The sequence below is a fragment of the Petaurus breviceps genome, unplaced genomic scaffold, assembly GCF_028583685.1.
Source record: "Petaurus breviceps papuanus isolate PSGF00001 unplaced genomic scaffold, PetGlider_PUasm1.0 688, whole genome shotgun sequence".
NCBI lineage: Eukaryota > Metazoa > Chordata > Mammalia > Diprotodontia > Petauridae > Petaurus > Petaurus breviceps.
In genome coordinates this window covers 17,193,227-17,208,290 of record NW_027186457.1, presented here as the reverse complement: position 1 = coordinate 17,208,290, position 15,064 = coordinate 17,193,227, and the positions used below count along the sequence as shown (strand labels likewise).

The 15,064-nt window shown below is 40.3% G+C and overlaps 2 pseudogenes; both read left to right on the top strand.

Moving 5' to 3' along the window:
• Window positions 1-496: 496 nt before the first annotated feature.
• On the top strand, window positions 497-1,884 carry LOC138174270 (GTP-binding protein REM 2 pseudogene; annotated as a pseudogene).
• Window positions 1,885-2,453: 569 nt separating this feature from the next.
• LOC138174210 (transgelin-2 pseudogene) lies at window positions 2,454-14,193 on the top strand (annotated as a pseudogene).
• The last annotated feature ends 871 nt before the right edge of the window (window positions 14,194-15,064 follow it).

Sequence of the window (15,064 nt, the reverse complement as noted above, 5' to 3'; positions counted from 1 at the left end):
ATTTGAGAAATGAGGCCTTTATTGGAAATTTTTTTCCACTTTCCTGCTTTTCTTCTAATTTTTGATGCATTAATTTTGTTTGTATCTTTAATAATTTGAATGCTCTGCCATTTGGTGCATATACGTTTAGTATCAATACTGTTCCTTATCTATGATACCTTTTAATAAAATGTAGTTTCCATAATGATCACTTTTAATTAGACCTATTTCTATTTTTGCTTTGTCTGAGTTTATGATTACTATGCCTGCCTTTAAAAAAAAAATTTTGTTTTTAGTTTTCAACATTCACACACACACACACACACACACACACACACACATTTTCCTTTTTGGAATGGGGAGGCCAGGGCAGTTGGAGTTAAGTGACTTGCCCAAGGTCACACAACTAGTTTGCATTTTTGTGTTTGTGTTTGTGTGTGTAAGTGTCTGAGGCTGGATTTTAACTCAAGTTCTCCTGACTCCAGGGCCAGTGCTCTATTCACTGTGCCACCTAATCACCCCACTTTTATAAGATTTTGAGCTCCAAATTTCTCCCCCTCCCCTCTATCACCTCCTCCTGAAGACAGCATGAAATTTGATATAAGCTATACACATACAAATCATATTAAACATTCTTCCACATTAGTCATGTTGTAAAAAGAATTAGAACCAAATTAAAATAAAAACACAAGAAAGAAGAAACAAACAAAAAAAGAGCAAATACTATGCTTCAACCTGCATTCAGATTCCATACTTCTTTTCTGAATGTGGATAGCATATTCCATCTTGAATCTTTTGGAATTGTCTTAAATCCTTGCATTGCTGAGAATAGTTAAGTCTATCGGAGTGAGAGAAAGATTTCAGAGAGCCAATACTGCTGCACACAGAACAGAGATGCACGCGGACACGGACACAGATATGGAGACGGATACAGGACACTGCTGCAGCCCTCTGTCCATCAGACGGTGGGGCTTCTTCCCCAGTGATACCAACACCAGATGCCACAGCACTGAATGAGAGACAAACACTAGCAGGCTTGGAACGGACTGGGCTGTCCCCAGCTGGGGGCGCTCCCTGACAGAGAGGCAGCATGCCTGTGCCCTACAAACACCAGCTGAGACGGGCCCAGGCAGTGGATGAGTTGGACCGACCACCCCAAGCCTCACCCTCTGGCTCCTCTGACTTTGGGTTCAGGGGAGGCAACGCCAGCTGGGAAGGGTGGTGTCTTCAAGGTGATGCTTCTGGATGAGAGCAGCGTGGGAAAAAGTGCCCTGGCAGGCACTTTCGGAGGGCTCCAAGATGCCAATGCCCATGAGCCTGAGAATACAGAGGGCACCTATGAAAGACCGATCATAGTGGATAAAGAAGAGGTGACATTGGTGGTGCATGACATCTGGGAGCAGGGAGAGGCAGGTAGCTGGCTCAGGGAACACTGCCGTCAGACGGGGATGCCTTCCTCATTGTCTTCTCTGTCACTGACCGAAGGAGCTTCTCCAAAGTGCTTGAGACATTGCTTCGGCTTCGGGCTGGGCGTCCCATGATCTTCCCATCATCCTAGTGGGCAACAAGAGTGACCTTGCTCGTTCCTGGGAAGTCTCACTCGAAGAGGGCCGCCATCTGGCGGGGATGCTGCGCTGCAAGCACATCGAGACGTCAGCCGTGCGGCACCACAACACGCGGGAGCTGTTCGAGGGCGCTGTGCGCCAGATCCGCCTGCGCTGCAGCCGGAGCCAACCCAGAGGGCCCCGACGGCGCCGCGCAGCCGCAGTCGCAGCCCCGCCACCGCCCGCGCGCCGCCAAAGCCTCACCAAGAAGGCCAAGCGCGTGCTGCCCAACCTAGTGCCCCGCCACTCCAAGTTCTTTAAGCAGCGCTCCAAGTTGTGCCACGACCCCTCCATGCTCTGAGGGAAATCCCGGCCCGGACTATCGCCATGGTCGCCGCGGTTGCCATGGTCACTGCCCCTTCCTGCGCCCCTCCCCTCGGTGTCCGCCGAGGAGACCCGTCTAGGAAACCCAAAACTCCCAGGATTCCCCGGGTCTGAGCAAGGCTGGGCTACCTGGAGACGTGGTCCGGTCTCCTGCCGCCGGGGGATGATGAGTAGGGACTCTCCGACCTGGGTGCCTGCCCCTTTAAGGGCACCTTAAAGGCAAGGACACTGACACGTGGGCCAGGGGAGGGAAGGAGAGGGATTTGTTTGAGATTATTATTCCTGTTATTATTGTGATTGATATTTGGGGCCGTGCTTGACCGCGTTGTCCTTCCGAAGGCTCCTAGAAGCGAGGCTTGGAAGTGCTCAGTTGAGATTATTCGCAGGATTTGACGCTTTTGTCCTCAGTATGGCTAAGTCTTCCAGAGATTCTTGAAGGCTGAAGATCCCCCTTGAGACTTTTTCACGTTACATTTCAGCCTCCCCTCAGCCCCTTCAGTTGCACTTGGTCCACCTCTCCTTTAAGAGGCTTTTACAGGCAAAGACATGCTATTTTGCGACTACCTTTCAGGATTTTCTGATTTGCCTGCTGCACCAGGGCACCAACCCTTTAAGATTCTTAAAGGTAAGGAGTGGCAGCATACCTGTATGCAGGCTCCCGTGTTTCTTAAACCAGGTGCTGTCTCCTGGCAACCCGGCATCAGCCAGGGAGCACGGCCCCATTTGAAATAAAGAAGCTTTTTTCTACGGAAAAAAAAAAAAAAAAGTCCATTAAAATTGGTAATTGGGGCGGCTAGGTGGTGCAGTAAGAGCTCCGGCCCTAGGCCCTAGAGTCTGGAGGACCCGGGATCGGTTCTGGCCTCAGATACTTAACACCCACACAAAAAAGAACTGACTGTGTATCCTTGGGCAAGTTACTTAACCCCAAATGCTTAAAAAAAAAAAAAATTGGTCATCACACAATGTTGCTGCATGTTCTACTCACTTCATTCAGCACCAGTTCATGTCTTTTCAGGTTCTTCTGAAGTACACCTGCTCATCATTTCTTATGAAACAATAGTATTCCATTGCATTAATATACCACAACTTGTTCAGTCATTCGTTGATTGATAGACATCCTCTTAGTTTCCAATTTTTGGCCACCACAAAAAGAGCTGCTATAAATATTTTGTTCATGTGGGTGCTTTTCCCATTTTTATGATCTCTTTGGGATACAGATTTAGAAGTGGTATTACTGGGTCAAAGGGTTTGACCCTTTGGGCATAGTTCCAAATAGCTCTCCAGAATGGATGGATTAGCTCACATCTCCACCAACAATGCATAATGTTCTAATTTTCCCACCTCTCTATCATTTATCATTTTCCTCTTTGGCCTTGTTAGATAATCTGATAGGTGTGATGTGGTACCTCAGAGTTGTTTTAATTTTATGCCTTCCTTTTTTTTTACTCAACTGAAACACAGTTGTTCCTTGTCCCCATTTTTTTTTCTCCAGTACCTTATTTTCACTGTGTCTTTCTGTTCCAAGTGTGTTTCTTGCAAATAATGTATTATTGGATTCTGGTTTTTAATCTATGTGCTTTTTGCTTCTGTTTTATGGGTAAGTTTATCACTGGAAGCCTTTCAACATGTTATGGGTACCAGTGTAATATTTCAATTATCCTACTGTCAAATTTTGTTCTCATTGGCCTACCTCCTTTCCTGCTCATACATTTCCTAGATAATATCTCACAAATTGCATAAATCATTGTTGGTTCTATGCTGCAGCCTATTCAACCCCCATGTATTTGCCCACTGTTTTTTGGGTCATCTGCAATTCTGAAACCTTAGAAACTGTGATTGACCATGATCTGCATCCATCATTAGGAGAATATTGGTGTTAAAGAGATATTTTTGCATTAATCAAAGTACAGATTGAGATTTACCCCCACCAACAAAAAGAAAAAGAAAACCTGCACTATTTTCTAATTACAAAACATCTTGTTCTCTTACTCCTATTAAATTTTTGGTCTTACTTATGGTAGATTTGGAATACCAATCCTGTTTACACAGGGTATCATTCAGAGAGACCAAGTTGAGGAGAGGCTGCTTCAATGGGTTGACTCAACTGACAGCCAGACATCTGTGGGTCTGGAAAATAGACATTTGTCATTCCTTTGTTATTTTTGTCCTATGTGAATCCTGACACATATCTTTTGAGTTGTCATGGATCTCCAAGGAGTTCTCCTGATGTACTGGCTTAATTCAATCAGCCAGTTGTCATCTCTGAGCAAGAGCAGGCTCTGTTCCACTTGGACTCAACCCATGATATCTTTCATCACAATGATGAACATAGGCCCTTGGTGAATACATGTCCTTTGGTTTTATGCCTCACTAAATAGGAATGATGAGAGTATCATTGCAGGGTTATTTTTGGTGGCATCTATTAAGGAGTCTTCTATGATCTTAACACAGGACTGGGAGAGATACCATGCTATAAAGAAACCTTTAGGTCTACCTATTCCTTTCTCATTTTTTTCAATTACCCTTGATACATGAGTAGATAATTCTCATAAAGGTTCTGTAGAATAAAGAAGTAGATATAGGTGTTGGTAATTGTGGATGTTTTCTTATCTTATCACTCTATTTTTTGTATAAATGTCAAGAGTGTCTTCTATATTAGCAACTAGTCATTATTGACTTAAAACATAGTCAATTTCAGTGTGTGTGTGTGTGTGTGTGTAGTGGTGGTGGGGGGGGGATAGTCCTTTGATGCTTGGTAGTTCTAGGATATGCTAACTTCTAACTGAAGAAAGCATTGCCATCATGGAACTTCTGAATTCTTTCATTTCCTACTCTTGTTCCATGAATTTCAATGTATATGTAACAGTGTCTTCCCCTGGGTTATGTTTTTTTTTTAATTCTCCTACCCCCACTTATTTGTATCTTTCCCTCTTTGAAGTACCCTTAATTTAGATATGTTCAAATTTGTCATCTTCAGCATTGATTTCTTCTCTTTGTGGTAAATATTGTTCATTCGTCCTTTAAAATTTCAGCTTTGGGAAGGTCATTTTCATTTCTTCTAATAAATACATCAGGCTGTATAGTATTACAATTGTATAGTATTATGTGGTGGTTTCAATAGTAGATCAATATTAATATACTGGTGAAAGGGTTATTGTTTGTATCTTTTTTACTTCAAATTTTGTTTTTAAATGCTCATTATTTATTACTTTGTTCTCATGCCATTCATTCTAAATATTTATCCGCAACAATTTTTCACCGTTTTGTGCTGTAATGTTACTTATAATTTCCTGCCATTTGGGGCAATAGGGAAGTATGGTAAGGGTAGGTTTCCACTTTCTGGGGCTGACGGTTGCACCTATTTTTCCTCTACCTAAGGATGAATAGAAAAACACTGTTAACTGAGGAGGGATATGTATATGACAGTCCCTCTCACTGACAGGAGAACCAGGGATGAGAAGATGAATGATCTTGGGAATATCTATCATCTTCTTGACTCCAAGTGCAGCATTCCACCCTCTATGACACCAAACTTTCCTGAAGAGTGGCTAGCAAAAACCTGCTGGTTAAAGAAGCCTTTCTAGATTGTTACACCCTGTCAAAAAGTTTGTGCTTTACTCACACAGAATACACTAACCAGCATAATAACCTCCATGCTCAAAGAAGCATCAGAGCAAAGCTTTTGTGGAGGCAGGACTAGGGACACAGTGCAAATCACATAGTAGGTATTCAATAACTGAATCAACAGATGTTTCAAAGAGGTAAATTCAGGCTTGCTATAATAAAAAAGCTTCATAATAATAGCAGATATCCAAATGTGGAAAGGGCTGTGAGTTCCTTTCCTTTAATAGTCTTCAAGGAAAGATCAGATGATGTTAGGTATATTGCAAAGCCAATTATTTTATGGTTATGGACTGGACTATCTGTCCACTGAGTTTTATTCATCCCCTGAAATTCTGTGATTTTATGAATTTTTTTTTTGGAGGGAATTTGGGGTTAAGTGACTTGCCCAAGGTCACACGGCTAGTTTTGTGTTAAGTGTCTGAGCCCGGATTTGAACTCAGGTCCTCCTTACTTCTGGGTTGGTGCTCTATTCACTGCACCACCTAGCTGCCCCATTTCTATGATTCTATATATGGTGAGTGGAAAGGGTTGGAAGATGGACAGAGAGAGGAAGAGGTAAGTGTAGAGTTGTCAGAAAATTCTCATCCTCATCCTAATAGCACAATTAATAATCTGGTATTTTTGCACCACTTTAATGTTTGTAGAGCACTTTACTCAAATGATCTCACTTTTAAAGTATTCACAACTGTAAACTCTTGTTAATTATAGGGTAATGATAATAATAACTGACATTTATACAGTGCCTACTACATTTCAAGTACTTTCATATATGTTATCTCATTTGATCTTCAAAATAACCCAGGCTGGGGGAGGTGCTATTATTGTCTTAATTTTACAGTTGAAGTAACTGAGGCAAGTAGAGATTAATTTACTTGACCCAGATGGTACATTTAAGTGTCTAAGGTTGCATGTCTCTATGTCTGTTAATATATCTGTCTTTCCATATCTCCCTTCATCCTACCTTTTTAATTGGAGCAAAGTATGATGTATGCATAATAAAAACAATCTCTACTTTAGATACAGAGGAAATCTATGTAACTAAGTCAACCTAGAAAGTGGAAATAAATGACATTTCATTTGCTCTACACTCAAGACTTGTAAGAAGGATGTATCTGACTATCTTATATACCCTTTATATTCTTATTCATCTATGTCCTTAGGGTAGTCATAAAAATATGACTTGAAATCACTTATATAATTAAATCTTGACTTATAAAATTGGGAATCATTATTAAATCATTCTTGAACTATAGGACTTATCCTGAATCAAATAGTTGTCAGTCATTTAAATTTCTATTTTAAATATTTTGGCAATTAGATTGGTCATAAACCTTAAATTGCCTTATTATAGCCCAGAGATAGTCAGCAATTTGTCATAATCATTTTAGTGGAAATTTTTCTTACTGTATATTTTTGATGATTGTTAAACCTCCTCAAAAAGTTTTGAATGCTACATGGAATTCACAAATCTGCAAATGGATGCAGGTCTCTGCTTCCTATCACTTTGGTTCTCTAAAGTCCTAAAATCCTGTACATATGCAAGATATTAATTTAATTTATTAAGCTTCTCCTTTTATACATGAATAGTGGAAAACAGCAGCAACAACAACACGTCAAACTTGGTTTCTTACATCAATAATGACAATAGTGTCCTCTAGACGGATGTATGTTATTGCTTTTCAGCTGAGTTTAAAACATTTGTGGAATGTCTATGCTTAGCAATGACAGACATTCAAAGGTAAAATAGAAATTTGGGAAATAGAGAGGTCTTTTTAGAGGTTAGTATAAGGAGTATTGAGCAGTAAACCTATCTGATGAGAAAAAAAAGTCAAACAAATAATAAAGGAATTTTAAGTGTTTTCCCCCCCTTTTCAGGGGGGAACATAGTGGCCATTGGTAAGAGAGCCATCTTATCCCAACTACCATTATCAATACCAGTTATGACCAAGTAGTGTAATAGAGTGGCAAAAATGAGTTGGATTTTTCACTTTAGGCTTTTCTAAGAGCCAGATCTCTGTAATATCTCCATGGAGTTGAGCTAATAAATTGAATATAGTTTTATTGAGGCTTTGTCATTCTTCAGTAAAGAAAAAATAAGGAAGTCTAGCCCTACTGATCCAAGTTTGGAAAAGTTTCTGATGTGAATGGCTTTGTTAATGCACTGTAAGATGTTACCTTACTTTTTACTATGCTTAGGTTGGATTGGTTTCCATTGTTTAAAACAACCAATCCACCATCAAAGCATTTTGTTATGAAAGCATCAAAATAATTGAAATCAAACAAAAGTGAGGGATTTTAAATGGATCCATGACTTCACTGATAAGGGTTCTAAAACCCAACATACTCTGGGCAATCCTCCATTTCTCTTGATATTGAGAGGAAACCAGTGGAATGCCTCGACGATTTTTCTGTCCATCCTTGCTCTTACAATATAACTTAAATTTTCTTTCTCACATAGTTTCTTAAGTGACCTCCTTCATTTCTGTTCTTTGTTCACCAGTTATAGCTTGTAGCCTGATCATACCCCACAAGCACTTCTCCACTCTCTCCGTGATGCTAATCTTTATTTCTTTTGAGGCAGTGGTGTCTTTTATGTCATCTTAAAAAAAAATACAGAAACAGATCCTTGTGGTCCATATAGTGACTTAGAAAATCACAAATTAAAAAGCTGTGCTGTATAATTTGTATTTATGTTCTTAATTGTCTCCCTGCATTTTAATCTAGCTGCATTGGGTGTAAGCGCTGAATGAGTCACCACATAGTGACTTAGAAAATCACAAATTAACATAGCTGTGCTGTATAATTTTTATTTATGTTCTTAATTGTCTCCCCAATCTAGCTGGATTGGGTGTAAGCTCTGAATGGGTTTGACACCTCTATCTAGGTCTTATTTCATAACACCAATATTAGTAAAAAAAAAAATTTCTGTTGAAACTATGAACCTTTGTGGCTAGGTGGCACAGTGAGTAAAGCGCCGGCCCCGGAGTTAGGAGGACCCGAGTTCGGTTCCAGCCTCAGACACTTAACACCCACACAAAAAAACTAGCCATGTAACCTTGGGCAAGTTACTTAACCCCAACTGCCCTCCAAAAGACAAAAAAACCAAAACCAAAACCAAAAAAAAAAAAAAAGAAACTATGAATCTTTTTTCTTTTGGGAAGTTTGCAGTTAATAAAAGTGTTTTTCAATTTTCCCAAAGTAATCCTGTCCTTTTTTCTTCCCTTTCAATTATGGGCTTAGTTTACAATTCATCTGTATTCTCTCCTAGATATACATACTGTTGGAAAAGTTTTGTTAAATAAGTATGTGTGTGTGTATGCATGCAAATGTGCACACACCTGTGAAGCAAGCTTGCACATACCTGTGTACGTGTACTTTTGTCATTCCATGGTAGACTTTAGTCCCTCTCTCAGACTGTTCTTTTTTATTTTTAATTAAATAATTTATTTTTAGTTTTCAAAATTCACTTCTATAAGTTTTCAATTTTCTCCCCCTCCTTACCTCCTCCTTCCTCAAGAGGGATGGTAATCTAATATGGGCTCTACACGTAAATTCCTATAAAACACATTTTCACATTAGTCATGTTGCATAGAAGAATTATAACAAATGGGAAAAAACATGAGAAATAAAAAAAAAGAAAAAATAAAATAGTCTGCTTTATTCCTCATTCTGACGCCATAGTTCTTTCTCTGGATGTGACTGGCATTTTTCATCATGTGTCCTTTGGAATTGTCTTAGGTCCTTGCAATGTCGAGAAGGCCTAAGGCTATCACAATTAGTCCTCACAAACTGTGGCTGTTACTGTATACAATGTACTCCTGATTTTGCTCCCCTCACTCAGAATCAGTTCATATAAATCTTTCTAGGTTTCTCTGAAGTCTGCCTGTTCATCATTTCTTTTTTTTTGCTTTTTGGAGGGCATTTGGGGTTAAGTGACTTGCCCAAGGTCACACGGCTAGTTTATGTGTTAAGTGTCGGAGGCCGGATTTAAACTTAGGTCCTTCTGACTTCAGAGCCAGTGCTCTATTCACTGCGCCACCAAGCTGCCCCCTGTTCATCATTTCTTATAGCACTATAGTATTCCATTACATTCATATACCACAACCTGTTTAGCCATTCCCCAGCTGATGGGCTTCCCTCAATTTCCAGTTCCTGACCACCACAAAAAGTTGCCATAAATATTTTTGTACATGTGAGTCTTTTTCCCATTTTTATGATTGCTTTGGGATATAGCCCTAGAAGTGGGATTACTGGGTTAAAGGGTATGCGCATTATTGTAGCCCTTTGGGCATATATCAGCTCAGTTCCACCAACAATGAATTAGTGTTCCAACTTTCCCACGTCTCCAACATTTATCATTTTCCTGTTTTTCCATGTTTGCTAATCTGATAAGTGTGATGTGGTACCTCAGAGTTGTTTTGCTTTGCATTTCTCTAATCAGTAGGGAATTAGAGCATTTTTTCATATTATTATAGATAGCTTTAACCAGACTAATGCTTTCAAATAATTAAAAGATATGCTAAATTTCAGTTAGAGGTTAGTGCAAGTAAAGATATTTTTCTTCCACATCGAAGTCTATGTAAAGCCATGCACAAGCAGCTTTCCAGAGGATGGCTGCTGTGAACAGCTTTAGCTTTAAGGGTTCTGATTACATAGTATAGTGAACACTCTGTTTATTCAATACAAATCAGAGTCAAACATTGACAGAAAATCAAAGTACAGCATTCACAATATTACAGCTTATCACAGAAAATCAAAATACAGCATTCAAAAAGTTTATCACTAAGATGGCCACATAGTTTTCACCACAGTGGTCACAAAATTTTGAACAAAGAACAATCATTTAGTAACTCAATCAATCAGTCAATCATCCTTAAGGAGGATTGCCTCCTTAAGGGTCACAAAATACAATAGTCAAAGTTCTCCACTCATGGGGCACACTAAGTTACAAATCAGTCACTTATTCAGTCATCAGTCACTAAGTACAATCATTTAGTCAATCCATCATTCAATCAACTCAGTCAATTAATCATTCTTCATCACTCACTATTCAATCATCAGAAAATACACAGGCCCTCTACCCCTAGGTAACTAGTAAATTACAATTTCTCAGTCAGTACACAGTATCCATGTAAAGTCTTCTTTCAGCTTGACTTGGGGTGGTCTCTCTCAGATACCCTGGATCCTCTTCCATGGTCCCAGATCCTACCTGGATTCACCAAACTGTTACCTGGATTCAAAGGCAGATAGCTCGCAGGTCCTTGTCCAGCTCTCCAAGCACTTCCTGTTCCATGCTGCAGCCCACAATGTCCAGTTCACCTTAAATCCTTCCCAGTCTTCGTTCTGGGAAGTGAAGACTCAACAAAGCCACAAACAGGTTCATACAAAGTACCAGCATCACAGTCATGCTTCCTCATTCCTTGGCAGCTCTGGCTCGCCCTTGGAAATCCTCAACAGCGTCAGCAGCTCTGGCTGGCCCTAGGACTCAGCAGAAGTTTCAGCTGGTTCCCAGAATCAAAATTACTTCATCCAAGTTCCCAAAATCAAAATAATTCTCTCCAGCCTGTGTGGCCTTTCCTCCTCAGCTTCCCTGGTGGCAGCAGCTTCTGCCTCCACAAAGCTTGCTCCAAGAAGATCTGTCTGACTCAGCAGGGGTTTCTCCTTATATACACACCTGGCATTAGCTCCTTCCTGTTTCAATCAACCCCTTCCTGTTACATCAGCAACAGTGACTCATACCTTCTGTTTTTTTTTTTTTTAAACAGAGGCTTGATTAATTACTAAGTGCTAAGGACCTGTTATCTTTGACAATACAAAGCGATCTTCAAATTCAAATTACATTACCATTGCAGGCTACTAGGTCCTTGAAATCTATCCAGAGACATCTTGGAGATCTGTGGACACCAGACCTTTACTCTAGGGGGTATTAATTCAGATTCATATTTTAATTTGGATGTTCTTCATCCACTTGTTCTTTCATGTGTGGATAGAGAAGCCAAAACTCTTTACATGCTTAAAAATATCTTTCAGGAGTCTCTGAAATGTCATGCAGCTGAATGCAATCAAAACACGGTCCTCTAAATACACAGCCTCAATATCCACAGTGACTCCTTGACCTGGATTTTGTGCTCAATTTTCTCTATTAGAATTGCAAATGCTGTTGGTGAGCATGCATCTCCCTCTTTTATTCATCCCCTGATGCTTATTATAAGAAGATAATTGAATGGGGTTCTTTTTTTTTTAATTACATCTTCCAAGGAATCCTGAATTATCTTGATATATGTATGGATGGGAAACACCTTGTCATATAAAGGTGCATGCTGATTTACCTAGCTGTAAGATTATTTTATGAACAACAATAAGTTCAATGTGATCTCATGTTCTTCACATCTTTTAATGAATTGTGAGATGCAGTCTATTAAATATTGTCTGTAAAAGGCTGCTTGCTCCTTATAATACTGTGAGGGTTCATATATTAATTATCCTCATGAAAATTTTGTATAGATGGTACAGCAAGCATAGACTGGTAGCAATTGCTTGTGTATGTATGCATGCATGTATACACATATATATCTATGTGTATATAAAATGTGTATACACATGTTATACACACATATACACAAGCATATCTATACATGTGTGGATATTTATACACGTATGTGTGTATGTATATGTATACACACATATATGATCAATAAGGTATAATTGTTTTTCCAAGACTAGTATATTCCTCTACTTTAGATACCTTGTTAAATTGGTTCCTTAATGCTCTCTTAATTGCTTCATTTCCAGCAAAAATCTCCTCTACATACAATTGATTTAACATAGCTTCTTTTTCTGTCTTTGTAATCTGTAGTGTAATTTCTACTTTCTCTATAAGCATCCAAAGGACTGTGATGTTAGGATTTAAGTGGGGTATTTGAACTGTGTAATGAAGAAAGGTTTTTCTTGTGACAGTTCTAACAGATGTTTCCCATTTTTAAGTTGTTTGTCATTTCCAATCCTCATTTCCATACCTTAATGTCCTTGGGGAGACTTTATTTAGTTGAGTATCTTTCCAAGCTTTCTTTATACCACTTTTATCTTGCTTTTTTCTGTATTATAAAGAAATATCATTCGCAATCATTTACTACATTTGTAAGATTTTGCAGTTCATATTCTAAACTAGTATTATCTTTGGCAGATATCTCATTACTTGACAAATAAGTCCTAATGTTTGCTAATGAACTTGCCAGGCTCTTCTTGTAGCAATTAATTTACATTGATCTAAATTTTGGGTGAAATCATGTCTAAGGGCAAAAAAAAAATTCAAAATAATACATTTCCTCATTTACTGTATGTCCACTGACTCTCTGATACCTTCACAGCATCTGCACTACCCAACTACCCTTTTCCACCTTGACCCATCACAAATAATAACAAATCTCCACCCTTTCACTTTCACCATATGCTTTCTACATTTCTACTCATCACCTCCTATATGTTCCTGGCCAAAGTTGCTCCTTAGATTTCTCAGCTGATAGCTTCTTGCCATGGGCAGAGAAGTAGAGAATATGTTAGACTTGGAGATTAGAAGACCTAGGTTCAAATCCTACCTCTATAACTTATTATGTGATTATGAGCAAGTCATTTCACCACAGTAGGCCTTAATTTCTTCATTTGTAAAATGATGACATTTAAGTAGGTGAGCTCAAGTATCTCTGCTTTAAATTTGTGATCCTAGGAGTTTGGATTTTGAAAGGACTTTTAAAAAATCATACTTTAATAACATTATTTCTATTGTACCCATACTATTTATTTTGGAGATAGTATGTGAAACCAAATGTAAGCTTCTCAAAAATAGGGTCTAGAGACTCATTGAGCACTGCGCCCCAGCCCACCCAGTTTTCCATCCACCATCTTGTGGTAAACATACCTGCATCACCATCTCAGAATGGCCAAAAGGGGGACCTGCTTATGGAATGAGCCAGGAGGTACAGCATAAATCTGAGAAGCAGCCTGATGCTTATCTGCAGCAGATTCTCATTCAGTGGAGTACCATACAGAGCCACAGGGATGTCGGGCGGCCCCAGCCTGGGCATGAGAATGTCTAAAACTGTCTCAAAGATGGCACGGTGCTGTGTGAGCTCATCACTGGGCTATACCCTGAAGGCCAGGGCCCAGTAAAGAAGATCCGGGCTTCCGGCATGGCCTTCAAAGAGATGGAACGGATTTCTCAGTTCCTACAGGTGGCAGAGTGCTAAGGCATCACTGTCACTGATATCTTCCAAACTGTGGACCTCTGGGAAGGGAAGAATGTGGCATATGTTCAGCAGATGCTGATGAACCTGGGTGGGCTGGCGGTGGCTCGGGATGATGGGTTCTTCTCTGGAGATCCTAACTGGTTCCCTAAGAAGTCCAAGGAGAATCCCAAAATTTCACAGATAACCAACCGCAGGAGGGCAAGAATGTCATGGGGCTGCAGATGGGCACCAACCCTGGGGCCTCTCAGGCAGGCATGACTGGATATGGGATGCCACCCAGATCCTTTGATCACCACTCTTCCTTACATTCCTTTGAATGGTCAATATATTTCTAGCAGTGACATTTCCAGAAAGCCTGTGGAACTCTCAAGTCCCTTCTGTTCCCAACTTTTCCTCTCCCTCCCACTCCCTGCCCATTGGTGGCACTGCTTGTCCTGTTGTGCCTACAGGTGCTGAGCCAGTGCCTTCTTACCTTGAACTTTCTGTAATACATTCCCTGTCACTCAAATCAGCAAATTGGATCAACCACCCCATACTCTCTTCTGGATCAAAATTGGGGAGTACTTGACTCCTTCAACATTTCTATTCATTCTCCCACCTGGCTTATTTTATCATTTGGGAGTTTGCACCCATATATTCATTCTTTAGGCCAGGGTTTGGGGTACTGCCTTGAAAGGAGATGAACATGGGATCAATTTCTCTTCCACAAGGTTGTTCTTCCTTCTCTCTCCCGAACCCCTAGCCTTGCTACTGTGGGGGATTTAATTTATAGGGAGGGGACTATGGTTCTGCCATCCTGGCCACAGCTAGACTTTGAAAGCTACACATCTGGATAGGCATTTCCTTGGCAGGGGCCTCTTTTTCCCTTGGTCCCTCCCTTCCCAGCATTCCCTTGCTTATTCCCCTCTTCACCCAGTAGCCTGAGACAGTGTTGAGGGGTAGAGGAGATATCCAGGGAGGTGGGTCGACTTTGCCTTCTCCTCTCTCCTCTGTCCTTCTGATGAGGTACAGGCTCTGGGAACCCCCTTGAACTCTTCTTGAATCTTCCGGAATGAGGCATTTGCCTGAGGCCCTAAGCCTTTGCTTGTGGCTTGGCCCAAATCTCTGTTACTAGCCTAACCCTCCATTTGTCCAGCTAGTCCCCACCCTTGATCCTCCCTCCATTGTCTCATCTCCAGGTAACCTCCAGCTATTTCTCACCCTTAATCTCTCATCACTTGAGTCTGACCTCATTTGACTCCTGAAGACCCTCCCCAAACTCCTCTAGACCACCCATAGACTCCTCCCACA